The 25,636-nt window shown below is 41.0% G+C and overlaps 1 protein-coding gene across 7 annotated transcripts in view; it reads left to right on the top strand.

Moving 5' to 3' along the window:
- ARHGAP32 (Rho GTPase activating protein 32) overlaps positions 1-25,636 on the top strand; it is a 257,698-nt gene that overhangs the window by 51,479 nt on the left and 180,583 nt on the right. Inside the window, exon 1 of one of the 7 annotated variants that reach the window (XM_087763514.1) lies at positions 16,727-16,809. The exons of the other annotated variants lie outside the window; for them this stretch is intronic. The gene's annotated coding sequence lies outside the window, so the exon portion shown is untranslated. Of the gene's footprint in view, positions 1-16,726; positions 16,810-25,636 lie in introns of those variants that run through there. 7 annotated transcript variants of the gene reach the window in all.

The raw sequence follows: 25,636 nt of genomic DNA, 5'->3' as shown, positions 1-25,636 counted from the left end.
AATATGTCTGTGTACTCAGATGCCACATAATGCGAGAACTTGCGACTCCAAGGCAAATATGAAAATGAAATTACAGTCTCTGTAATATACAACAGTGTTTTTTTTTTTTCCCCTGTATAACTTTATTGGATTTTTAATTTTTTGCTTGGCTTATGTTGAAAAGGCATTTCAAGCTTCTGTTTGAATGCATGGGTAGTATATATTTCTTAATTTCATCAGCCTTTCTGTAAAGAAGTATTGGGAGAAGAGCGATGTTTTCTCCTCTTTGCAAGTTCTTGAAGATTGTTTTTTGAAGCAACAGTGTTCCTTTCCCCCTTCCTTCTTTCTTTCTTTCTTTTTTTGTTGGAGTGTTATGATACTCAACAATGATAAAAATGTATGGAATTTTACAGAAACTAATTTGAAAATTTGTATTTTTTTAAACCCCTTGCATCTTTTATATTTATTCTAAATAGATCAAGTCACAAGAAAAAGTTGAACCCTTCCAACATCAAATACGGGTTTCGCTTTTGTTGCCAACATGAGTAAGTTTGGCATGAAAACCAAGTTTATATGGTAGCAATATAGGGCCTAGTTTATGCGGTAGCAATACATTCTAGAGGAGCGGAGCAGAAAGTCAATCTATTTGATTATGACCAGAAATGTGATAGAAAAAAACTCTCCAGAATGTTACCGAGTCTTGTAGTAGTCTCATAGATAGCCCACCTTAAAAAGGGCCAAATTAAGCACTGAATCACGTGGTAGGAAATCCTTAAAGGTTTTTAATATGAGAACGAATCCTTGGATAAATTGGTGATTATTCTGTGTTCTGTGCACAGAAATCCAGTCACATCAAGGATAACATTTGCATTGGTCTACTTTAAAAGCTTTAGTTAAGATAAAAGAAAAATCCCATGTTAGTAGCAAGGGATGTAACATGAATGAAACCAACGAGGCTGATGCATCATTTTAGCTTGTGTGTATAGCATTTTGTGCATTTCTTTGTGCATCTTCTTCCTGAAGAAAAACACTGCCTGGCACAAGTTGAGTGAAAAAGGTTTTCTTGGTGGCTCCAAGAATGCGGTGCTTTCATTGTGATCTGAAGTGTGCTTTTGTGCATTGTTCTAGCAGGCGTGTAGTTCAGCTCCTGCAGCGAAGCCAAAACTTGAATAAAAGTCTGGTAGTGGCTTTGAAGTAGAAGAACTATCTTTCCATCTCTGAAGTGGTGTCAAACATTATTTTTGTTGCCCTGGGAATGTTCTTGGAGTTGACGTTGTTACAGACAGGTTATGTTACTGAAAGCATCAAATCTGTCAGGTGTTTCTGTTGTATAGTAACTTCGATCAGGAATATTTGTAGCCATTTTCCTTAACTTTTCTTCCTCCTGTCTGTGATAGTAAAATTATGCCAACTGATTTTTATTTGACCTTCTTTGCGTTAAATATTTCTGTGCTTTTTCTGCTTTGGAAGCAATATATTGGGAAATCATTTGGTATCAGGCATTGGGATCGAGATTACTGAGGAACATAGCTGTTACTTGTTTGAAACTTCTGCCTAAAGATTTATTTGGAAACATTATTTTTGTCCCTAGTTTGCCCAATGGATCTCTTTTAATTGATCTCACTTCTTCAAAAGTGTATTCTACGCTTGAAAAGTAAGTTCTGTTACTACATGATATTTCAGTTTGCTAGCTTGTTGTTTGTTTAGAATTAACATAATAATATTAGATCTTGTGCTGTGTTGCCATGCTGCAACAAAGCAGAGGCCTGGCCACTCAGGGATGCTGAAATCATTCCTACTGGCCTTATTGCTACAGACTGAGAGAGGTTTGAAGGCTTTATTCAGTTAGGTTTGTTTATGAAAAGAAGGCTTGTGGCTGAATGAAGCATGAAAGTATCACCAGGTTTACAGTTCTGAGAGGCACCATTTAAATGCAGCAATTCAGTAGCTGTAACAAAAGGTCAATATGTTGGTCAATATATACTCTGGGAGGGGTAAGTTACCACAGAAGGCGTGAGGAAGGAAAAGGCATTTGGATGAACTGGTTCATAAAATTGTGTGGGTTTTGCACTAAGTGAACCTGCCCAGTTGCATTTTTCCATAAATGACAGTGTTTCAGCAGCCCAAACTTTTCTATTTAAAGAGTCTGCTCCCTATTTAGAGGCAAATTTTTTCTTATGTCTTTAACTTCCACTATAGTTTGGTTTTTTGGGGTTTGGGGTTTTTTTGGGTTTTTTTGTTTGTTTGTTTGTTTTCCCAGTGCTACCTGTCTTAGCACCTGGAGAGTTGTGTAGCTTGTTGTTTTATAGAGCCTGCCAGCAGACCTGTCCAGCCAGGGTTTCTCAAGAAGACATTAATATCGTGGCTTGCTGTGCTCTGGTCTGTGTGAATGTGAAGGAATGATGGGAGGTCCAGCAGCTGAGGATGCAGCTGCTGTGCTCCAACACAAAGCCATTCTTATTAAAAATCTGTGTTTCTCACTGTTTGGCATTTTCATATTTTTGAGTATTGTAGGTTACCTTGTCACGGGGGGCGGCAGGCAGCAAGAAGAAAACTTGGCAATAACATCCTTTAAATCTTTATTAAAACCACTCATAGTAAAACTATTAATATTTTTAGAAGCACTTTCCCTGAGCAATTGTCACTTTGAACACTCATTTTTCTAGTCAAAAAGGTATTTCAAGTTCATTTCATTTTCATAATCTTCATTTAAATGCAATCCCTTGAACTATGCAAGTGATAATTGGATAGACAATTTACTAGTTCTGGAATGCTGGCTGTTTGGCACTAACAGAATTTGAATTAAATCAGCTATGAGTTCTCCTATTTGATCTGTAAAGACATGTCTGCGAGCTTTTCTTTAGTGATTTAAAATTATGGGGATGGTCTTGATTTAATTTGCAAATACCAGGCCTTCTCATAGGTAAGCCTAGGTTATATATTTAAAGCAAATCCATAAACAAAAGCTTATCTGGAGAGCTTGTAGTATTAGAAGCCTAAAAACCAGTTATTTAACTGTGGTGCAATGCATCAGTAGAGCTTAAATGTTTTTATTTTTGAATATCTTGATTTCTAGAAAGTTTATTGTAAAAAATATTTTAAAAAATCCCTTTTGTAAAATTACTCTGTTTTCCAAATAATAAAACATAGGGTGCACAGAAAACAACATTACTGCCGTTGCAAATTTTGAGACCTTTTGCAGAGGCACCAGCTCTGGTTTACTATCACAGCCGTTAAAGCATGAAATTGTCAGAAACATCCGAGTAATAAACTCGTGTGCTTGAAATCTATCTGGTGCTTCCCAGAGATTCATCCCTTAGGAGTTCTTCACAGTGTTTGTTTTCACGCTGGAATTACAAACATACTTAAATAGTTGCATAATAGTGCAGTACATGTTTCAAAGATGTTTATAAACAAGTTCCATAATGCTTCCCTGATGGAGTGGTCACCTCTTGCTTATGGCGGGTGACAGTGGTTGTATTCTAGTGATTGCTTTTGATACTCGGCGCTCTGCATCAGAGGCTGTCTTTGTGTTGGTACAGCACTTTCCGCAGCAGGAGCTTCTAGCCAGTTCTGTAGTAGTATTGTAAAATAATTGCACTTGGTTCTCCAACTTTGTTTCTTCAGTTTGGCCTACAACAAACACAAGAGGAGCATGTGACTCCTCCACTCTGAGTTTTTGTTGCCCAGCCTTTCAATTTTAGACAGTAAATGTCAATCTGCATGTTCAGGTTTTAAGATATATTTATTTTCGAGGGGGGGACACGACATTTTTCATCTGGTACTTTTATTTGTATTCGAAGAGCAGTCTCCAAATCCTTATTGTGGCAAATGTACACTCTTTTAATAAAGATACTCATCTGGAAATACTGATTATGGTAACTTGTTTGCGCCAAATTACAGTCTGCCTATGCCAGGGCATGGTTCACCTCCCACTGCATGGCAGTTGTCACCCAGGAGTCTGGCACTTATGTTTCTTTTTATAGATTTGACTTGAACATAGTGATTTTTTTTTTTTTTTATTTTTTTTTCTTCATTCCTCTTACAGAAACTGTGAGTCTCGGGACATCTTAAAAACCACATGTGGATTGTTGAGACTTAAAAGTGACAGCCTGTTCCTCCTTGAAAGAAATCAGAGGTGTCGTATCTGAATGTTCACCTGGGTGATTGGACAAATAGGCATAACAGGTGACTCCAAATTAATGGGCCTCTTCCCCCTCTCCCGAAGCTATTTTGTAATACAGCTACCTCATTTCCCAAGCAAAATTCCTAGTCCTTAGTGTTGCACTGGAAGAATCCCCTTTAAAATGGAGTTGGAGGCAAGCTGAGTCTGTTTCATGCAACTGTGGTTGATGTCAATGCAAGTATCTGCTGGTGGAGGTCTGCTCTTCAGCTGCCCTGTGGCTTACTGCAGAAGGCTACAAGTTTCTCTGATGATGCATAACGTGCTATCCTGCTAGACTATTTAAAGTTATATTTGGTATGAGTTAGACACCCTTGTCCTTTCGTAGTCTACAAAAAAATTTACTTGTTACTTGTTTGGTTTATATTAGTTTTTAGAGGTGAGCTGAAAGGGCTTATTTTGGCTTCACAAAATGCGCAGGAGATTACAAAGTCTGCCTTCCTCTCTGGCCCCACGTGATGATTTTTTTTTTCTTGCTGTTTTATTGAGAGAGAAAGAGAAATTTGTATTGGTGAACCAACATGGAGTGTGAGAGATGGGGAAACAGAACTGGGACTTGGGAGACCTGGACTGCAATCCCACAGTAATTCATTGTGTGTGCTCTGACAAGTCATTTAATGCCCTGTCCCTTTGTTTGTCCTCTGGCTTTTCTGTGCAAGCTCTTTTTTTTTTTTTTGTGGATGTTTCTGCTGGCACTATGGAGTTTGATCTCTGCTGGGACTCCTAGACACTATTGGAACTTAATGTCATTGAATGAAAAAAAGTGGGTTTATTTGTTTTTCTTTTTAAGTGGTCTTTGATGATGGTAAGAACTCAAGCATTAGAATCTTCTCCTGTATTCTTTTCTGATTTACTAGCACATCAGCTGTAGTACACCTGAAGTTTTGTCACTGTTGAGCACTCGTGTCCATGGAATAGATGCTGGAAGACCGGAGGTCTGTTTAAAAGAATTTGCAATGAATGTCCAAGAAATCCTGTCCTTGTCACCCCAAAAGACCAGGGTGTAAGCCTGAAGCCAAGTTTGCACAGTAGAGTGCTTTTCAGGAAAACTGTGTGTTCAGCAGGTTATGCTGGGTTCCTTCTCTTTAATTTGTGAAGAATCTGATTTATGCCAAGAGCAGTTCTCTACAAAATAATGAAAGCAAGTTTGTGAACCAAAAGAGAGGTCAGCCTAACCCGCGAGCTGGCTTAAGGGAGAATGCTGCTTGCCCATATGTAGGATGTTGCAAAGGATATAAACAGCAGCGTTGTCCTCTTTTTTTTGTTCTTTTAGCTGAATTTGTCTGAAGTCTAATACTTCCCCCCCAACAGTGGTATCCTTTCAAGCTCTGTTCACAAGCCTATAATCTGAAACAGTGAATGAAATGTATTTTTAAAAAGCTGTGCAAGACCACTTTCCCTTCAGCTGGAGCAAGGCAGGCAACAGGATCGTGGGCAACAGTGAGGCATCCTTGTGCGTTCTTCACCTTGTATCTGTACGAGGGTCTTGTCTTGAAAAATCACTTGTGAACTTCAAATTGGTGAACTTAGCTCTAGTGGTTTAAGCAGTTACCCATTAAATTCGCAATAATAAACATCTGGGGGGGAAGGAGTAATAATAATTGTAAACAACCCACCTTTTTGGTGAGTGAAGTAAGTCCTGTAAAAAAGGGTATTAAGCATAAGCATGTGTGTAAAATACTGTTTTTACCCATAACCAAATAATCAACTGCTACATTGTGTGATTATGTACTACAAAAGGCTCTACTTAAAGTAAAAAACAGCCCTGCTGCAGAAGTTTGAGCATGAAGACAAAAAGCACATGAAATCCCCATTTTGTTCCCATTACTGAGAAAATGCCTTAAATCTATTTTCCAGTTTGTGTTTAATTTTAGTTACCTCTGGATTTGTGGATGTTTATAAATGGTACCTTGTGGAGATGGGAGAGACTGGGTCTGTTTGCTCTTTAACTGCTGGTTTTTACGCCTTGTGTGCTCATGAAATTCTTGCAACTTAAGGAGTGAGTGACTTTTTAGCCTAGTGGGGGCAATTTCCAGTTTGTCTGCTTAAATCTTTACTATTGTGTTTTCGGCGATGGTGGTTCAGAGGCCCGGTGGCCAGGGGTGTTGAAGTCTTGAAGTGCAAAACATCCGTGGCTGTGCTACAGACCCCACTGGGATAAATTACCACTGAACTACTTCCAAGGTGCTTTTTTTTTTTTTTTTTTTTCCCAGGGAAATTTTCGGTACATCTTACAGCTCATTTTTCTAGCACGTGTGTTTAACAACTTCTCATATTCCCTTTCCCACCAAACCAATACCCCAGTGCGTTAGGTGTTCTGGATGTCAGGCCTGGAAAGCAGGGTGGTAATATCCTTCTCTGTGTGTCCTTTTCCCCCAACCATAGCGCTTTTATGTTTTCTTGCTGTAACATGCACCCAAGCTTCTTGGATGTTGTTCTCTGTGCAAAACTAATGAAAAATTTGCTAAAAGATTCCCCAAGCTCTTTCTCAATCTTCTTTTATTTTCTTGTAGTGCTTCATAGGTTTATTATAGTTTTAAACATTTAGATTATACCCATAAGGAAAGCAATTAACAAAAATCTGTGCATCAATGGATTGTAATGAGAGAAAATTAGATTTGTCTTTCATCTTCTTTTCTTTGTTTGAGAAAAAGGAAAAAAGTGTAATCTCTTCTTCATGTTCAAAATGGCCATTTTATTCTCATTTAACTCTGTTCTATGTTAAAAAGCTTTCAGTGGTATTTAAAAAAAAAAATCCCACAAGCTGTACTTTGAGAAAATACAGAATGTATATTTTTAACAGAAAACATTTATGTCCCTTTTTTTACTAAATCAGTGATTTTTCATGAAAAGATTATCATTAAAATGTATACTGGGTTTTGTTTGTATATTATTCTATGAATGGTAGCCAGAATTAATCCTTACCTTCGAACATCAGAAGAGTAGCTAAAGCTTAGAGATATAGTGGCTTTCCTTGGGAGTAGGAGTAGCATTTCTTGCTTTGCAACATTTGTATTTTGTAACCTGTGTAAGGTACATTTCCATGCATTATGTTTAAAATAACATGCAATGTTTAAAAAGCAAACAAACCCCAGTAACAACAGAAAGTTTCTCTGTTGCTGGGGTCTTAGTGATGTTGTCTTTCTCGATGTAGAATCAATGTAGTTAATGAAAGACATCGAATGACAGTTTCCACAAATATTACTTTAAGCCTCACAAAACGAATATTCATGTGTTTATCATGTGGGAATGTAGGAGAAGTTGCAGATATAGAACTGGGACTGATCAAATAATCTCCCTGCAGGCAAAAATAAGACACTATCCCTGTGCAACGAGAAGTTTCAGCCTTATTTTGAAAGATTATGCATATTCTGTTTCTTTCACGTTGTTTATTTGTGTCCTCTCTGTTGAGCACACACCTTCTGCAAAGCACAGGCTGAAGTGTGGCCTCAGCCCTTGTTTATCCAGCCCTTACTATCACAGCTGGTACCACGCCTAATTTATTTGGAGTGTTCCAGCTAGTTATATTTGCAAGTCATTGAGTCCTGCCAGCGCTGGGAGCAGCGCACAGCCTCTTCCAGAAGACTGTGAATGCTCCTATCCATACTGCTGTGTTTTCCCACCAATTTCCTTAGCTGCTTAACTTTTCTTTGCAACTCCAGCCCTTTACAAGGCTATGATAGCAACGTCCTAGATATCAGTAGGCTCCCTAGCTGTTCCAAGTCATTCTTGAGCTTCTAGCATAGCTCCTTCACTGCTTTCATTTTGTTACCTGCCAATAGCCCTATTAGCCTTAAGCAGATAGAAAAAGCCAGTGTGAAGGTCAGTGCCCTATTTGAGATGACCTGCTTGATGCTGGTTAACCCACGAGCTTTAATTACAGGTTTAATACCAACAATACTGAAGTGTTTGCCCTCCCAGTCCTCACTCCTACCCTGCGGTGCAGAACTGTCTGGCGTTTGTGTGAGACCTCCAGCTGACTCCCTCCTCCTGTTCCTCCTGCAGCCAGGCTTGTTTCTCCCACTGCGACAGCGCCATGCTTTGCCTCTGCCGTTCAGCAGGCCCCGTTGATGTAACTGGATCTCTTTCACCTCTTAAGCTTCCAAACTTGCTGCAGAGCAGGGGAGAGACTGTGGCCTGTGTTGTAGCTGGAGAAGGAATGCATAGCATAGCCATTTTTTCAGAGAAAAAAATGTGATCTGACCCATGATATTTGCTGTGTCTTGTTAACATTGGCTGTTGCACAGGTGCAAAAGTGAGTTTGCAGGATTCTTCATGATAAATGCTTTCTGGTGGTGGTGGTAGATCGAGTCCCTTGTAAGCAGCAAGCCTTGGTGGGTGATCAAGTTCTGTACTTTTTCAAGCATTCTGGGTGAGGTTCTGGTATCAAGGAAGAAAGGCTTGTGTTAAGACCACTGGATACTTGATTTAACTTTGTCTGGAGTTTGTTAGTATTTCATTTGTCCGTAGAAGCTATTGGCATAAAATGTCGATTTAGGACGTCGCTAAAAACTAAAACCAAAAAGCACTACTCAACTTTCTCCAACCCCTTTCCATAAGTTTAACAATTGCAAGACTCGCTTGAAAAGAAGAGAGTTTCTTACAAAGCGACATTTGGGAAAGGGGAAACAGGACGTTTTCTGATAACGAAGGAATGAAAGAATGGAAAGAAGAATATGGATAAGGGGTTGTGGAAGGACTGAAATAACAGCAGGACAGTGAAAGACGTGAGTGGGAAAGCAGGGGGTAATAAGGTGGAGAGCAGGACATATGAAAGGATGCGAACTTGAAAAAGAGAATGCAGTTGAGTAAGAACCTGGTAAAGTAAAGCAATGAGAAGAGATGCGAATAGCAGGGTAAAGTGAAAGTTAGGTGAGCTTCGTGGTTTGGCTCATTTGATGTGGCTTGAGAAGCTTTTAACTCTAGTGGAGGAGGAACAATTCTGAAAATCTCTTTTTACAGTATGAGAGCAATGGAGAGGTCATGAAGAGTCACTTAAAGATACCGTCACGCCGCAGTAGTGTCCGTGCAGAATCCAGCTTCAGCCAGTGAAGCTTCATGCAGGCTTCACTGAGGCTCACCACCTGAGAGATGTGGTAGCCTGGTTTCCCTATCAGGCCTTAATCGCTAATCTCTAAAGAAGCAGCACACATTGTTTTCTGGGTGAATGTGAAGAAACTGGCATGACACTTAGTCCAAGCTCTGAGAGATTACACGGACATCTTCGGTAATTTTTGAGTAATCATTCATCTTCTGTCTTTTCCAGTTCCCCGCTTTTCACAATGAGGACATCAGCAATATCCTTTACTAGTGAGGCGCTTGAATGAAGTACTTGAATGTTGAGTGCGGAAAACATAGGTGTAACTGCCTTCACATGACTAGAAAGAGTAGAACTGAGGGAACATACAGGTGAGGATACCTAAACCCCACAGTATTTGCAAACCTTAATGTCTGGACAAGCAAAACTATAGGCTGGTTTCAGAGAGGGTCGGTCAGAATGAAAGGAGAATTATGACTGAGATAAGAACAGGCAGTGAGAGAGAAGGCAAAAATTCTCCTCTCTTTCTCTTTCCTTGCAAATGTCTTGGGGTATATGTTAATTGAAAGCTTTCGTCCAAGAGCGTACTGAGGTGAGACAGAGGTAGAATGATTACAGTGTATTCCTGTGAGTCAAATCATGGTTGGCTAATATAAGAAACAGAGCAGCATATTGCTAGATTTATGCCTGGGGAAAAAAGAAAACTGGAGTCCTTTGGATGATTGTGTATTTAGATGCTGGGTGCGTGACAGCTATGTGATAGATGCTTAATGGAATTCCCACCTCTCCGAGGTAGGAAGCTTGTTAGTATGCAAGCATGGAGCTAGGTCACTCCTGCTGCAGAGGGTGGACTGGGCGATCCTGTTAGATATCTTTGTGCAGCCTCTAGGTGAACTGGTCCGATGGCCTGGACTACCAACTGTGCTAACAGTTGACATGCGTTTTTCAGCTCATACGACAAAAGAGAGGATCACCTTGTATGCGAAGAGCGGCTGGTTGAAAAGGGATTTGAGGAAATGTGGAATGATGTTCAGAAATGAGAGGGATGGACGGATGGGGGAAGCATCTGAAAGTTTTCAGCTCTTGTGCAATCTCTTCTGGTTATGGATACACGGATGCTCAGTTCACTTTCAGGATGTTCTTTCTGTTTCCTTGTTACTGCTAACCTCTTGCACTGGAGAAAAAGTTGCTCCCTTAGGTGCTGTCCTTCAGGGGCCAATAAGCTGTTATCTTTGAGGACTTTGACCTGGCTGCAGCAAAACGTCCCTGTGCCAACTGCCATTTGATCTGTTCCCCTATTACTCAAAGCCTTTGATTCCAGACTTGGCCACCTTCCACCACAGAACCTCTCAAACTGTGCCTCTCCTTCACAGGCTAGGCAGTCCAGTTGCGTCATCAAACTCTGATGAAAAGACCGAGTTGCTCTCTTGCCCACGAGTTTTAAAGGTGACAAAGTTCTTTACAATAGCGTCAGGTGCCTGACCACCTCCTCTCTTCCTTGAGCCTGCCTCTGCTTCTCTCTGCTGCTGAACCTGCTTCTGTTTTCTCCAAATCTGGAGAAACCCAAGACTTGTGTGTGGTAATTACTGTGCTTGCTTTCCTCTCTCATGTTGCTGTTCCCCATCCCTCAGGACTTTTTTCTTGTCCTAGTACCTTTATCTTGCCTTTTCTCTAGGCTCGGGAGAAGCAGGTTTTCAAGTCCTGATACAAAAATGAAGTGGAAACAAGTCCAAGGCATGAATTACTCCTGAGCATCTGTGAGGCTGATCTATTTCTACATAGCTAATTTCTGAAGATGTAAATATTTAACAAAGCATGCTCTTTCTTTTGTAATGCAGAGTTCTCTTTTTCCATGTCCGAGGCACATTTGAGGGGAATATGTGTCAAGTACATGCTCCCTCTCCTGCCATGTCCCACATTCCCTAGAGGGCAGGTGGCTGAGTTATTCACAGTGCTGAATACGAGCAGGTGGATTGCACAGACACACCTTGGATACAGCATTGCAAAGCATCTAGACAAGCGTAAACTTGTGCTGAGCGGCAGCTTGCTCAGACTGTTTGACGGAGAGAGAAAAGCAGTGTGGGAATACTGAAATTAGTCATCTACTTTAGTGTCTGCTTCATGAGGCTGGTTCCTCTTTACTTTGGAATAAGGTTTCACTAGTAAGAAGTTGCAGGGAGTACCTGTTTCTTCTGCTCCTGGCAGGGATTCCACCAGTGAAGATTATGGGGTGTGACTTAAACACATGCCACGTGTCCCATGCAGGATTTAGGGCTAGGTAGCTGCTCCTTAGCTTCCTCTTCACGTGTTGTTCCTAGTCACGCTGAAGTGTAAGCATCCTGTTGTAGTTTTGCACTTGTACTTTTTGTATTACAAAATTCAGATAAGAAAGGATTTTAAAGTTTTCGGTGTGGGTTCGACTGTGGATGTGTCAAAGTCTTCACTGCGTTAGTGTTGTGCAAAAGTGTCATAAAACACGCTGTGCTGTGCGGATGCTACTGGTCTTTGCACGGGTACGGCACCTGCGCTGTGACTGATGGCTCAGCCTGGTCTCAGACTTAGGAGGGTGAGGTGGAAGGACACTGTCCATTCTGTGTGCTTGCTTGGCATCTATAGCAATAGCCGTGCAGATCAATGTTCCTTTAATAGCCTGGGTTGTAAGAAAAATTGTTTGACACCTTTGAAAAACAGGCTTGGTTGGGAGCTGGGGATGTTCCATGTTAGGTACCCAGCGTGAGAGGAGGTTTTCCTCTACATCTCAATCACCCTCTTGCACTCCTGATCTGAGGTATTTGCAGGGCTGGGTTTTTCACTGAGATCCTAAATTGTTTCTCCTCTTCTCCTTCCCCTGATACCACACATATACACATATACTCTGCCATTTATTTATACAGAAATCAGTACTATAACTGCCGTAGATTAATTGGTCATCAAAAGAACAAGGTCTATACCAAGGAATTCAGCATGGCAATAACTGTCATGGAGATGTAAGAGTACATAGCGGTATAAATGGCCTTTGAAGATGATTAATTGCGGAGGTGTGCCGTAGTGGCAATAGTCTTGTATTTTAAATAGAGCCTTGAGCATTGTTCTTGTACGGGAGAACGTGGAGGAATGCAAACTCCCTTTTGGACAGGGATTGGAAGGTGTCTGCTGCAGCCTGCTCAGCATTTGTGTTGTCCTCTTGGGGAAGGCATGGCTTAAACCAGCCCTTCAGAAATTCATTTAACTTTAACCATACCAAAGGAACGTCTGATGTGGTGAGGGGTTGAAAGGCTTTTACGTGAGTTTTGTCAGTCAGAAATTGCAGTCTGGTTTTCTCTTTCTTGTGTTGTGATTCACCGAGTCCTGCTGGTATAAAAAAACCATTTTTCATATAACATGAGATGTAACAGGCTGTGAATGACTGTGCTCTGTGGCTCGGAGAAGGCAAATGTCCTGTCATATGCTTCAGTAGAAAGCAGTTTGTGACCTCTGTCATCAATTAGCAATGAAATAGTTCTCGTCTTGGCCTAGCAGCAAGATTTTGTTTTAAATATTTTAGTTTCTTGATTCCAGCTGTCCAGTTGGTCTTCATGTTTCCTGAACCCGCTTCAGTGCGTACCGAGCAATGCCTTAGCTAAAATTGTGGTTGTAGTATACAGCCTGAGAATGGTGTTGCTTCAAGTCATTTATTTAAAAATGCATATGTCTCAACATTGAAATATTTTCCCATTAAATTCATTTGCTTTTGGAATCAAAAGCAGTCCTACATTATCTTGCCATGCATACATTATTAATTGCAATCCATTTTTAATTTAATGAAAAATTATGTTAAGAGCAAGGGAGGAAGCTGTCTTGCTCTTTCTTTGCCTAGATAACCTCAAGCGATCAAAGAGGTTAAATTTAAAATCCACTCCTGCTCGGCATTTTTATCTTTTTAAATGGAACGGTGTTTAAACTCGGGGAAACTATCAAAGGAGGAACGAATATATTGGCAGAGGTGACAAGCGGTATTCAAGCTGGATAATCTCCTTCTTTAAGTGGTTGGCAGGAGTTTCTGTTAGGAGAGAAATGTCTGAAAGAGGAGTTCCTGTTGCAGTTTCCCAAAGTTTGTTTAGGTAGTGGAAAGCTGAACCATCGTGTAAATCCAATTATCATTCTTGTGAGCTATATCAACCTGGAAGTTAGTGCAACTATGTCATAAAGCAGCTTTCCAGATTGGAGATTTGTTCTTAAATTTGATTCTGCACTACACTCTGTTACCCCAAGGATTAAGAGATAAAATGCTTCCAAGCCCATTGCTAATTTAACAGCAAATTGGAGCTTGCAGTTAGTGATATCATTCTGCTGTTCTCTTAATTAAAAAAAAAAAAAAAAACAAACAAACAACCAACCAAACACCCAAACCCACACCACAATTTGGGTCAAAATTTTAATTTTGTTTTGCTATTATTATGATAATTTAAGCCCTAAATAAGGATAAAATATAGCTGACTGGAGACCAGATCTTGTCTATGTTAGAAAAAGGATCCATTACTGTCAAAACTTGTCTGCAGCAGAAATAATCAAGCTCATGTGCAGTAAAGCTGCGTTAGTTTACAACAAATGGTAGCACAGTTTTGAGCCTGGTCTTCTCAGAGATGTCTTAAAGACCTTCTTAAAATGTGGCACTTATATGTGCACGGCAGTGTTTCTTAATAACTAGTGAATTCTTGTTCGCTGTGAAACAAAATACTTACTATTGTTTAACTCTAGCATCCAGAGCCCTGGTCTGGAATAAAGGCTGTAGTGTACTGAAAAATGGACAAATAAAAAGCAAGAGAGAGTCTCTGCCCTCGGTGAATTTCCAGGCAAAGTGCAAGACAACAGGTAGTATGGCATGAAGACAGCAGCAGAGTATAATCTTCTGCTGTGCCCTGGACACCTGGATGCTGTTGGTAGTGGATACGCTAAACTTCTGTGCACTAGTAAATATATCTTCTCCGTAATAGTAATTGGTTCCAGTTAGTTGGCAAGAGTCTCTTTTGGAGCTGTACAGTAAATATGTTTGCTTAAATTTTTCCTCACAGCTACTTCTACTCTGCTGTTAAGCACAATAGTAGACCTTAAGCTATAACAGATGCAGTGTGGACAGTATCTGTTGAGTTTTTATGCTCTAGCACTTTATGAAATGACAGCTTTGGTTTTGCTTTGTTTGTTACTGTTTCACTCAGCTTGGATTGAACACTGATCACTTGGACTAGCAGCTACGGAGGTGGGTTTTAGCTTCACTCTTTCAAGTAGTGGGTTATCTTCTCTCTGTGGTTACTTTGGGGTGGAGCAGAGTCTCTTATTGTAGTAATTCCCACAGATTTTCTCACCCTGTGTTCTCATCAGTCAGCGCTTTGGGGTCCTGGACCACCGCGGGGTTCTGTTCCTGGCTCTGTCCCCATCGCCTTGTGCAAACACCTTCGCTCTTGCAGTGTGCTTCTGTTTTCTCCTGTCATGAAGTTTGACTTTAGTTGAATTAACTTATCCACTCAAGTCAGAGAGGTCAAAACCACAAGTTTGAGGGATATAGTCCCCGAGATGAAGCCATCCAGCGGACTTTGGTCTCTACCACAGGCTACTGCAGGTGGGGATGGTAGAGGGGGAAGGAAGGTCCTGAAGCCCCGCAGCTACTGATGCAAAGTCAGAATAGTTTTGGGTTTTGTTTTCTAAATGGGCAAGTAGTTTCCTATTCAGTTCTTCTGTCTTTGGCTTGTCCAATTCCTGCCTGTCTGTTTTTGTGAAACAAAGACAAATTAGCACTGGGAGAAAGGGATTTAGAAACAATCATTAGGCTTTCTAGGCACAGAACGGGTATAACCTGTTTGACTTTGCTCACACTTTGCCAAGCTTGCATCTTCCCCCTCTGCTGTAACTGCTGAACTAATGGTTGGCATGACTGTGTCCTTATACATTAGGTCTAATTAACAAGCTTACTGGCACTCAGTTATACAGCACTTAGCAAACAACGTTTATCCAACCATTTAAAACTAAAAAAAAAAAAAAAAAAAAAGTTGTACCAACTGTTTTGCAGAATTTGGTATTGAGTAGCCTCTTCTGTTGGAATTTTAAACAAAGTGTTTTTATTTAGTAAATCTTTTGTCTTTCTAAACTCGGTATCTCACGGAGTCCAAAGAGCGTACAGTATTTCACACACCTGAAACCTACACTTGCAGTTGATAACCAAGAACACTCTCAGCAACCCTACTGAGTTGAAAGGAACTATGTGCAAAATCAGGTACCTTTAGGCTATATGTTGAGTTTCCATGGGCTGTGTCCGGACAGTATCTAATATTGTTAGTTACAAATTACAGCTTGCATGTTTGAGCTAGTGCTTCAGCAAACAGTAGCAGTAATAATAACTTTAAAAAAAAACAACAAAACCAAACAAAAAACAACAACAAAAAAAACCCAAAACAAAACAAAAAACCAAAAAAGCCAAACCAAAACAAAACTCAGGCCATTCTACAGAGGTGAGAATAGCTCTACATTTTTGTTCCAATGCAGAAGGATTAAAACGACTTGATCAAGGTCACGCAGCGAGCTAATGGCAAAGCCAGGACTGAAAGCCAGTCATCCATCGTCCTAGCTTTCCTCTTTATTTGCTAGACCTCACTGCCTCTTATGGATATCTGATCATCTAGACTGCTGCAGTGGTGGTCTGATGAAAGATTTCAGCCCTTTTAATGGGATTTGAAAGTTGGGTAATAATACTTAATACCTATTTATGGTTTAGTGTATAAACTAGAAAATGTAATACCAGTTTTTACACAGCTCCTTTTAAAACTGGCTGCATAAACACAGAAATAAATTAAGCCTTGCAAGTCTCCTCTGGGAACCCAGTAAATATTATCCTGTTTTCAAAAAGGAGGAAGCAGAACAGCACATACGTTAATGTGATATATCCAAGGTTATACAGTTGGCCAAACTGGGATTAGGCTCCTGCTCTTACGACTCTTACTGGTCACTTGCATCAGAGTCGGTGAAGTTTTATTTAGGGGTGAAACCGCCCAGAGCAGGTCAGAACATCCCTGCACGGATCTGAGGGCCGGGGTAGGAGGTGCACAGGACAAAGAAATGCCTTTTCCTCCCTCCGCCTCCTCCAGCTGGGAAAGGGTTACAGCTGAAATGCCTGTAACAGCCTCAGGAAAACATGAATCAGTGCTAGTGAGGGAAGGCAGAACGGGAACCCAGAATGGCAAGCTGTTTTGTGCTTTTCGTTTATATATACACCTTTTTTTTTGGGGGGGGTGGGGGGTGGAGGTTTAAATCCAGTGTTTCAGACGATCTCGGCACAGCTGGCATTTGAACCAGCCTCTGCTAGAAAAGCAGATCGTGTTAATGTACCGTGTCATTAAATAGGAGGCTGGGGGGGGAAGGCTGGGGGGGGGGGGGAACGACCTCAGCCCTTTCTCCTTGCTCCCCTCCTGCAGCCGGCCGCTCCTGCAGAGCGGGTGTGTGTGAGTGTGTGTGAGTGTGTGTGCTCACGCAACATGGAGGGAGGGACTGGAGCTGCTGCTGCCGCCTTTACCAATATCTATACAGCAGCTTTCACTGCGGGAACGATAGGAACTGGAAGCAATCTTGATGAATCTGAAAGGTCAGTACTATCAATAAATCACCCACAGGTAAATGCTCCTCGGAGATGCTTTCTTTCCCCCTTCTTTTTTTTTAACCCTGCTTTCTCATAAACGGAGTATTAAAACGATACCGTATCTCCGAGGAATGTAATTGTTTCACAATTGGTCATAGCCAGCAATGTCTAATAAAAATGTAGTGTATGATTTAAAAAGGCAAGTGTGTCATTTTCACTTAGCAAATGCAACTTCATTTTAATTTTTAGTGTATTTTTCAGCATTATGTATATGACTGTGTATCTTTTAAGTGGTTGAGTATTTGACTGGAGAAAGGTTAATTACCTCCTTTAATCAGATTACACTATGTAGGGTACACTAGCATGTAGGAAGCAGACAAAGTATAATTTTGCATCCCATTCTTCATGTGACAGTGGTCCTTGAGGCATTTTTGGGTAAAGTGTGTAGAATGTGGTTATTAGCATGACTGAAACTTGCATTTTTAAAATGAAAAATGTAGTATATCCTGTCCGTAGCAGAGTAGAGCACATACTCCGTACTTCGGCTGCGTGAAAACAGCAGTAGTCACAAGGGTTCTGCGCTGCACGTATTTTTTTCCTTTCTAATGGATAACTAAGTGCTGTTGATATGCCATGGGTTTAGGAGCAATACTTCTGGAGGGCCAGGTTATCGTGTAGTTAAAATTCTTGTGGAATGAGACAGCGCTGATTATCTTCATGGCAAATCGTCTCCTTCACCCTAGGCTTGGATTTGCACTGTGGCTGATACGAAATAAGCCTATTGCTGTTGCAGTTCAATTGGGATTTTCTGCTTCAGGGCTGAGAGTGCATAAATGTTTACTGGTGAAAAAAGGGAGGGAGTTGGGGAACCAGTATAATTTAAAACTTGCTGTCTTGGGCATGCTGTTACCACCTACCTGGTTTACAGGTCAAGGCTGTTTCTGCCAAACTAAAAGTTATTTATGCACATAGTTGCCGGAAGCTGAAGACCACGGGTTCTTATTTCACTGTATAATACATTATCAACAAAGTATTGGTAATTTATGCTAACTCCACCCACTTCAGCTTACACTGCCAGAAACTGAAGGAGAGTAGCTCCTACTAGCACTGCAAAATTTCTCTGAAATTGCCTGCATTTTCTTTCTTTCTTTCTTGCTGCTACTAAATATCTTCTCATTGTTTGTACTACCCAGTGACTCAGGTACTGTGAGAAAGCTAGTTAGGTAATTTCGGTTCTCCTTACTTAAAAACAAAACTGTATTTAAAAATTAAATGTGTATAGTGTATTAATGCTGGAGCCCTTGCACTCCCCAATGTCCTCTGTGACAGAAAAAGCACAATACGCTATATATTAGCATCCATGTATACACACACATGCCATAGAGGATTTTGTAAATAGCAACACCGTGGGATTTTTTTTGGTGTGAATTTCCTTGGGAATGTGCGGAGCTCACTCCGAATGAAAACTCTGACATTTGTAAGTAGCTGGCAATGTCAGCGTGTGCGGTACCAGGTCTGTGGCTAATGAAGGACAAAGTTTAACAATGATTTGATACGACCTATGCAGTTTTCTTCCAAACGGGTCTTCTATTTCAGGGAAGTCTGCAGATTAAATATGTTTTAGTTCTGGCAGTGACAGTCCCCTTTTTTTTGCAGATAGTCCAGAGCATGACAGAACTTTGTATTACCTTATTACGGTTGACTCTCCAAAGGGGAGAGCTCTTACCCATGTTCCCTCAGTGCCCCGCTTTTTAGCGGAGAGATAAATATTTGTATTGTTTCTTATAAGCAAGACTTGCATTTAATAGGATTATAGAAGTATTTTTAACTTTATACTCTCAGTCCGGTGCTCCTGACTGATACATGGAGTATGGGGAGTTTTCTGATTATTGATGGAAAAGTAAATCTAGTCAGAATGAACTGTGCTGATGCATATTTTCTTCAGGAAAACAAAAAATCGTTTTCTGAGCAGTACACCTAAGGGTTGCAGAATCTGTGCCCTACCTGTAGCGGTAGCTTTTTGGCTGGGGGGAAAGAGGGACAGAAAACAGCAACTCTGTGAGCTTCTGAAAGAGCAGTCATTCCCAGGGACAGCCGGATCACGGCACAAACAGCAGAGCTGTGTTACTTCGGATAGATAGCATCTTCTTCCAGGCCGATCTTTGGTGATTTATGTTATACGTAACTGCTTCTGGGTGATTTGGCATGTTGTGAAGGTACCTCTGCCCAGGGACTGCTGAACTGCCTTCACTCCTCACCCCTGCGTGCCCTCTAGCTCCCCTTGCACAGCTTTCCCAGGCTCCAGCAGCCAGGACCACGCTCTCTCCAGCCCCCCCAGCACGCTTTCTGTGGAAGAAATCCCTGCATTTTGTCTTACAGGAGGGGGCAATTTTATCAGAGCGTTAGTGAGCATGTCCTTCGCAACCCCAGTTCTTTTTGCAACGACCAGCATATCAAATAGACTGTGTGACGTATCTTCAGTATCTATACCAAGAATACAAACAAACAAACAAACAAAAAATCACTTAATCCTCTTTTACCAAGCTTTTTGGTTTAATTTTTCTTTGAACCATGTTTCTTCCTGTTGTTCGATACTTTCTGAAAACTTCAGACCCTGGTATCGGGGACCAGAATGTAACGTTGCGATATTCTGCTCCCAACAGTGGTCAGTAAAGGAAAAGAAATCCCCCATTTTTCACCAATGGTCCTATGCCATAAAAAGGAATGTTCTTCCCAGCTTCCATTCAGTCGTCAGCCTGGAGAAAAGGGGAAAAAAACCAAAAACAACCCACAGAATAGGTGGTGGAAGGGAGAACTAAGGTGACTCTGAAGTGTGGGTGTGATGGGCAGAAAGCAGAGGAATTGGGGTGGGATCTGAGCTTTCTAATCACGAGTATAAGACCAAAGCAGGCAGCTCTTCGGCTGCTGAGTCAGAACAGGGTAGATTTCAATGCGTATTAAAAAAGGCAGATGTACACCTTTTGTGTATTCCTTAGAGTTGACTGCATGTTGGAAATAGTAACAGGATGCAGTGGCAAGGGCTGAGAACTCGAGCGGGCATCTCCTCAGTTTCATTTGGTTTCTTAGCATGTCAATACACTGTTATTTCTTATTTGTTTATTTGTTGATGGAGCTTTCTGTCTACTGTTTCTGGACAAGAGCTTGAAAATGTGTTTGAAGCGTATATCCGGAAAGCAAATTAAAACGTAAACCTCAACACTTACGTGCATTTCACGCTCGGGCCTGCCGCTTTGTTCTGGCCTCATGGTGGGGACCAGAGCATGATTTATGGTGGGGATGGTGGGAGGAAAAGGAGGAGGAATTTGAACTTGGTACCTTTGCTTTGATGCACCATTTATATTCTAGCTGCTTTTACGTCTTGTGTGCATTCCTTCTGAAATGGTGAATGTGAAATTTGTTATCCCAGCACCTCTGGAGACCCTTCGGAGGTGACGTAATACGTGTTTTTCTATCGGTTGCCTTTTCTTACGCAACTCATCTAATCTGCTTTTCTTCCTTCTTCGTGTACAACAGCAGTAAAACCGCAATACTTGCTAAAACATCTGTTACAGTTTTCTTTCAAAGCTGATAGCAACCAATGTCTGGTCCGAGATGCTTTGTGGTGGCAAAGACCACCCTCAATTACAAGAGGTGGTGGTTGTAATTGGGAGCACGACGTTCGGCAGAGCCAAGCATGACCTCCGTCAGCTTCCCCGGGCCGGGAACGGTGTGTATGTGTCGGATCATCTGTGTTAGATTATCGTCGTGGCCTCCACTTTAATTTATAAAGGGTTGCCCGGCCTTGCATTCCCTTTCAGTAAGTCCCATGGCTGAACAAACTTCTGAAGCACCCCAAAGATGACAGAGCGTTACTGCTCGGTGGGTTACATATTTACAATTACTCCAGGTTCACTTTGAAGCTCCTCGGAGGTCTGAAATCCCTGGTTAATCAAACTTGGGGAAGGACTTTTAACCTGACACTTCTCGTAATGTTAGAGACTAAAAGCCCTTGTTACATTAGCACGCCGAGAATTTAACACAGCTCTTTGTTTTTTAATTCAGACAGTTCAAGCTGGGGGCAATTTTAGCAGGGTGATCACAAGCATCCTGTTGCTTTTGCTGAAAGAAGATGACGGCTTTGTTGGCCGTTGAGCTGATACATAGGCGGTGGTAATGCTTTGCTTTCTCTTGGCAAATGCACTTAATGCAGTGTGTAGTCCTGATGGGATTTAACCACTCTTAGAGGGGGCAGTTGTGTTGTTACGACTCTACACTCGATCGGAGTCTCTGGGTGCAGCTCGCTGTTGTAAACCAAACGTGACACACTCGTGAACTCCAGCAATGTGTGTTTTCTTCTTTTCGTTATGTACCATACAGCAGTTTTCCTATTCGTAGCGCTATTCAATAGTCAAGGATTTCTCAACATTTTTTCCCCAGGGTTTATAAATTAGTGCTCCAAACCTTGTTCACGATTGGAATGTGGCAGATGAGATTTCAGCCCTTGAGGAGTGTTTTAACCATGCAAACATGCCTTAATTTCTGGCCACGTTTCTTCATTTGTATATTTCAGAAGGTTTTGTCCTTTTTAAAAGTAAAATGTAACAAGATATTACACAAACTTTTCTCTGAAAGATAAATACAAAATTTTCAAGCCTTGTCAATCTGTTGTTCTCTGTACGTTTTCTCTTCTACTTTAATGGAATAGCTTTACTCGATGTATTGGATAAATGTAATTTGTAAACATACATTGTATCTCTCTGCAGCTTGTTCAGTGTCACTGTGCTGAATTTTATTTTAGGAGTAAGTGTGCTGGACCAGTGCATGTCATGCTTTTTAAAAAATTATTTACATAAAATATCTAACTGTTTTAAGTGCACATGCCTATGGCGTCCGTGTGAAAATCTATTTGTTTTTTAAATAAAGATGTGCTGGGAGAAGAATTTTGAGAACCATATCAATATACACCATGAAATCAAGAGTCAAAAGGTAAATAAAAAGAGCCCTAAAGTACTTATTACATTTTTTTTCATGGTTTCTGAGCAAATCTCGTAATTCGGAGTGATGGGAAGAGGGGCCATGACACTATTTTCGTGTTTTCCGTTAGTGATATAACAGTAAGGCTAGAACTTTGTACGGCATCAAACACACAGCAAGCTCCTTGCTACACTTGAAATAAGAGTGAGTTTTGACCCTCGGGCATGTGGGTTAACACGTTTGTTCATGTGTCTGAAACTTAGACGACCTTCTTGGAAAATGATGCCAGTAAGCCAGCCCAGCTCTTGAAGACTACCTTTAACATGCATGAGCAAAACAGACTTCGAAACCAGCTCCTGGTATTGGTAGTCTAGGGGAACATGCAAAGGGTAGGAGCAGATTTGAAGAATTTTCTGAAGTTAAATTGATCTCGTATGGTACACCAGAAGAAAAGCAGACTAGATGGAGTACTTTCCTAGCCAGAAACAAGGCATGGGTTGCAAAAAATAAAACAAGAGGAGGAAACTACGATGATGTCTTAATTTTGCACAGTTTCATCTGATGCATGGTGTTGACAGCTTCCCTTTAAAAGGGGACTTTCCCAGCTTCTTGCACTACCAAGGGAGCTGCTTATGAGCACACATGAAAATACTTAGATTTTCATAGACTGAAAATCTCCGTTCCTGATTAATGAGTGAGGAAAACAAGGCCAGTGTAAGATATCAATTTCAGAAGACGGTTGTTCTTAAGTCCTAGTGTTTGTGGTTGCAGAGAGCCATTAAATTCATGCCCAGAAGGTTAACCAAAGCCGTGTTGACTTTTTTCATCTACAAACTATTTTGTTTAATACTGCCACGGTTGCTCTCAGCTTTTCGCAGGAGCAATATAATGAGATTAACAAGCCTCTGATCGCTTCCATATCTGATAGTTAAATCCCCATGGGAAGCTGTGAAAGTGTCGGAGCTCTGTTGCTCTTGTATGGGGGCTGCGCTGGCAAAGCTAAGAGTTGTTCTTTATGTAAGATGTTGTAGATTTGGTTGCTGGGATGATGGAGTAGCTAAGCTTCACTCTGTAGCCTTGGAGCCAGCGTGATTTTAAGAAAGAGAGAAGAGCTGCTGAGGCTGCCAGCCCAGGGGTTCATTATTGGAAAGAACAGACAAACACCCCCCTCCTTCCCCCCGCGATACTCTGAAGAGGGAAGCAAGTTTCATAGGGAGATAATTATGCTACTGGAAAAACTGCTGTGACAGCTTACAGCACCACAAGCAGAGTTCTTGTGGGGAAAAAGCCATGTGAGACATACCAATTTCTTCCCTTTTTCTCCCAGTTAGGTATGGTCTATATCCATAGTGTCGCCCTGAAGCATGTGGTACCAAAGGCTCCTTACCTTTGCTTTCTTTGCTTCAGGCTCCTGGGCAGCAAGTTTGTTGTTTTCAAGTGACATAGCCCACAGTCTGATTTGGGAATCTGAATTATATTTTCCCCTGCCTATAAAAGCATCCATGATTGATTGATTATGAGTGCAAAATTAGAAGCTTTTTCTTAAAAACAAAACCAAAATGAGGGAGAACTGTGCATAGTTTTATTTGAAAAAAACAAAACCGAAACCCACAACTCAGTATTAATTTTGAAGCACTGTTGTGTTCCTGTGCTTTCTTTACCCAGTGCCTTTAGTACTGTTGAGGTGTTAACAGTTGCAGTACGTATTTTGTGGAAATCTCCACCGGTCTCCATGTTAGAGCTGTCTGTGCACCTCCATAGCGTAGAGCGCCTTCTGTTTAAGGTCCATGTCTGATTTTTAATTGGTTTCCCCCAATTTCCCAGTGGTGTTTCTCCAGTTGACAAACATGGATTCTCTCCAGTTCTTGAGCAGTAGTTAGCTTGGTGGAGATACTGCTTTTTGGCTTGTGTGTAGGACTGATTACTTGAAGGAATAATACCTCTTTTCTCCACGCTTCAGTGTATGTTAACAAACATTGGAGACACCCGAATCTCACAAAAACCTTTTCTCCAGCAAACGTCTCTGGTTTTGAATACATTCTCCCTTTCAAGGGCTTGACCACACATGGAACTTCTCAGGAACAGCTGCTCACAAATAATTCCAGATGCGGACAGACCCTGAATACAATGTTATGTTCTGTATTGGGCCTATTTATGCTGACCTTTTCCAGCCCCTTTTATTGCTTTTTAAGCTCAGGATTACTTCTTTGCTCATTTAAAATATAAATTCTAGATACTTCTAAATCTCAAAATTCACACACAAAAGCTGAAAGGGCTTTTATTCATTGCTCTATTTTTTTCTCCATTTGGGGTTGGCAAATTGAAGGTGCTTTGCTGCTACTGCATCTGTCCCTCTAACAAGAGCCGTAGGATTTGCAGGGTCCGCAGAGCCCTTGGGTGCGCAAGCAGTGAATACTGGTCTTTGCTGCTTATGAACTTTGGGAGACAACCTCAGCCGCCTGAGAACTAGTTACTCAGTTACACGCTCAGGTCAGAAACGCTAGGATGATATAGCAAGGGAAAATCTGAACTTCTTGGCCACGAGACTTTGTGGAGATAAAGCTTTCCCTTCAAGGAATATTGAATTCAGTTTCTTGATTATGATTTTCCTTATTTCTCATTTCTTTTTCGGTGAGGAAATGTCAGAGCAAAGATAATTATAAATCCTCTAAATTATTTTCAGATGAGTCAATGTGCAGTCAGTTGAACAATGGAATGTATGCTTGACCGCGTTTACACATAAAAGAGCCAAGAAAGCCACCAGAAAGAGTAGGGCTGGAGTTGCTTGAACCTTCTTGGCTGCTCACTGCACAAGGAAGAGCATGTGTAGCTATGCCAGCTGGAATGCAGCTGCTCCTTAAATCTGGCACCTAATGTTGAGTCCTGTCAAAGTACATAATGTTGAAGAATCCTGATCGGTTTGTTTGCAGACAGAAAAGTATCAGCGAAGACTTGACTTGCAAGGGTGGAGGGAAGCGCTCGTATGTCTCACCATGCGAGTCTTTCAAATGTGCTGTTTTGAAGATGAAATTTGTGTGGGTTCAAAAAGCCATGACGGGTTAATCTAGGGCCAAAGAAAAAAAAAAAAGGAAAGCATTTATGTAGACGTCTAGTGGTTCCACAGATTATTGGTGGCTCTCCTCCCCTTCGAGCCTGTGCTCCGTCAGCAATCTGCAGCTCTCCAAAATGACTCATGCCGTCTGGAGTACAATCCTTTAAGAGAATTTGATACCACTTAGTGATTTTGCCGTGCACTTTTTCTCTGGATTCTGTAGAGATAGGTTTAGTGACACATGTGAAAAGTGCTATATAAATGCGAATTTCGATGTCATTGAGAACGATAGTGTAAGCACATGATGCTAGTTCACAGGGCGGAAACCTCCTTTGAGGCCTTTTCAGTACTTTCTGCTCCTTTGATCAGCGTTAAAGGTGTTAAAAATGCTTGATGTATTTGGGTGCTAACACAATGTAGCCACGATGTTAAATTTCTGAAAAACATTACTAAAAGGAAAAAAGTTAAAGCTGATTTGGTAAACTATTTTTCTGGTATTTATTTGACTCTTTTTATACTTTGTAAATTATCATGGCAGAAATTAACAGAAAATGTCAGTTTATTTTCAGTTACGTGTTTCCTTTTGTGTTCAGTCCTTGGAGCTATGTACGATGGGGTCAATGCATTTATTCTACTGGCAAACAGCACAAGCAGGCATCCATCACAGATTAAATGAGAAGGGGAAAAGTATCTGTAATATCATCGGGTAAATAATTACATATTTTCTATTTTTCTTCCATCACAACGGCTTTACTGGCAGATCTGACTCGCTTTTTATGAGCAAATGTTAGGTCGAGGAATGTGTGA

Source organism: Nipponia nippon, unplaced genomic scaffold (assembly GCF_047370975.1).
Source record: "Nipponia nippon isolate SJK-2023a ecotype South Korea unplaced genomic scaffold, ASM4737097v1 scaffold_28, whole genome shotgun sequence".
NCBI lineage: Eukaryota > Metazoa > Chordata > Aves > Pelecaniformes > Threskiornithidae > Nipponia > Nipponia nippon.
The sequence above is the reverse complement of the archived record's forward strand: the minus strand, read 5'-3'. Positions and strand labels throughout refer to the sequence as shown.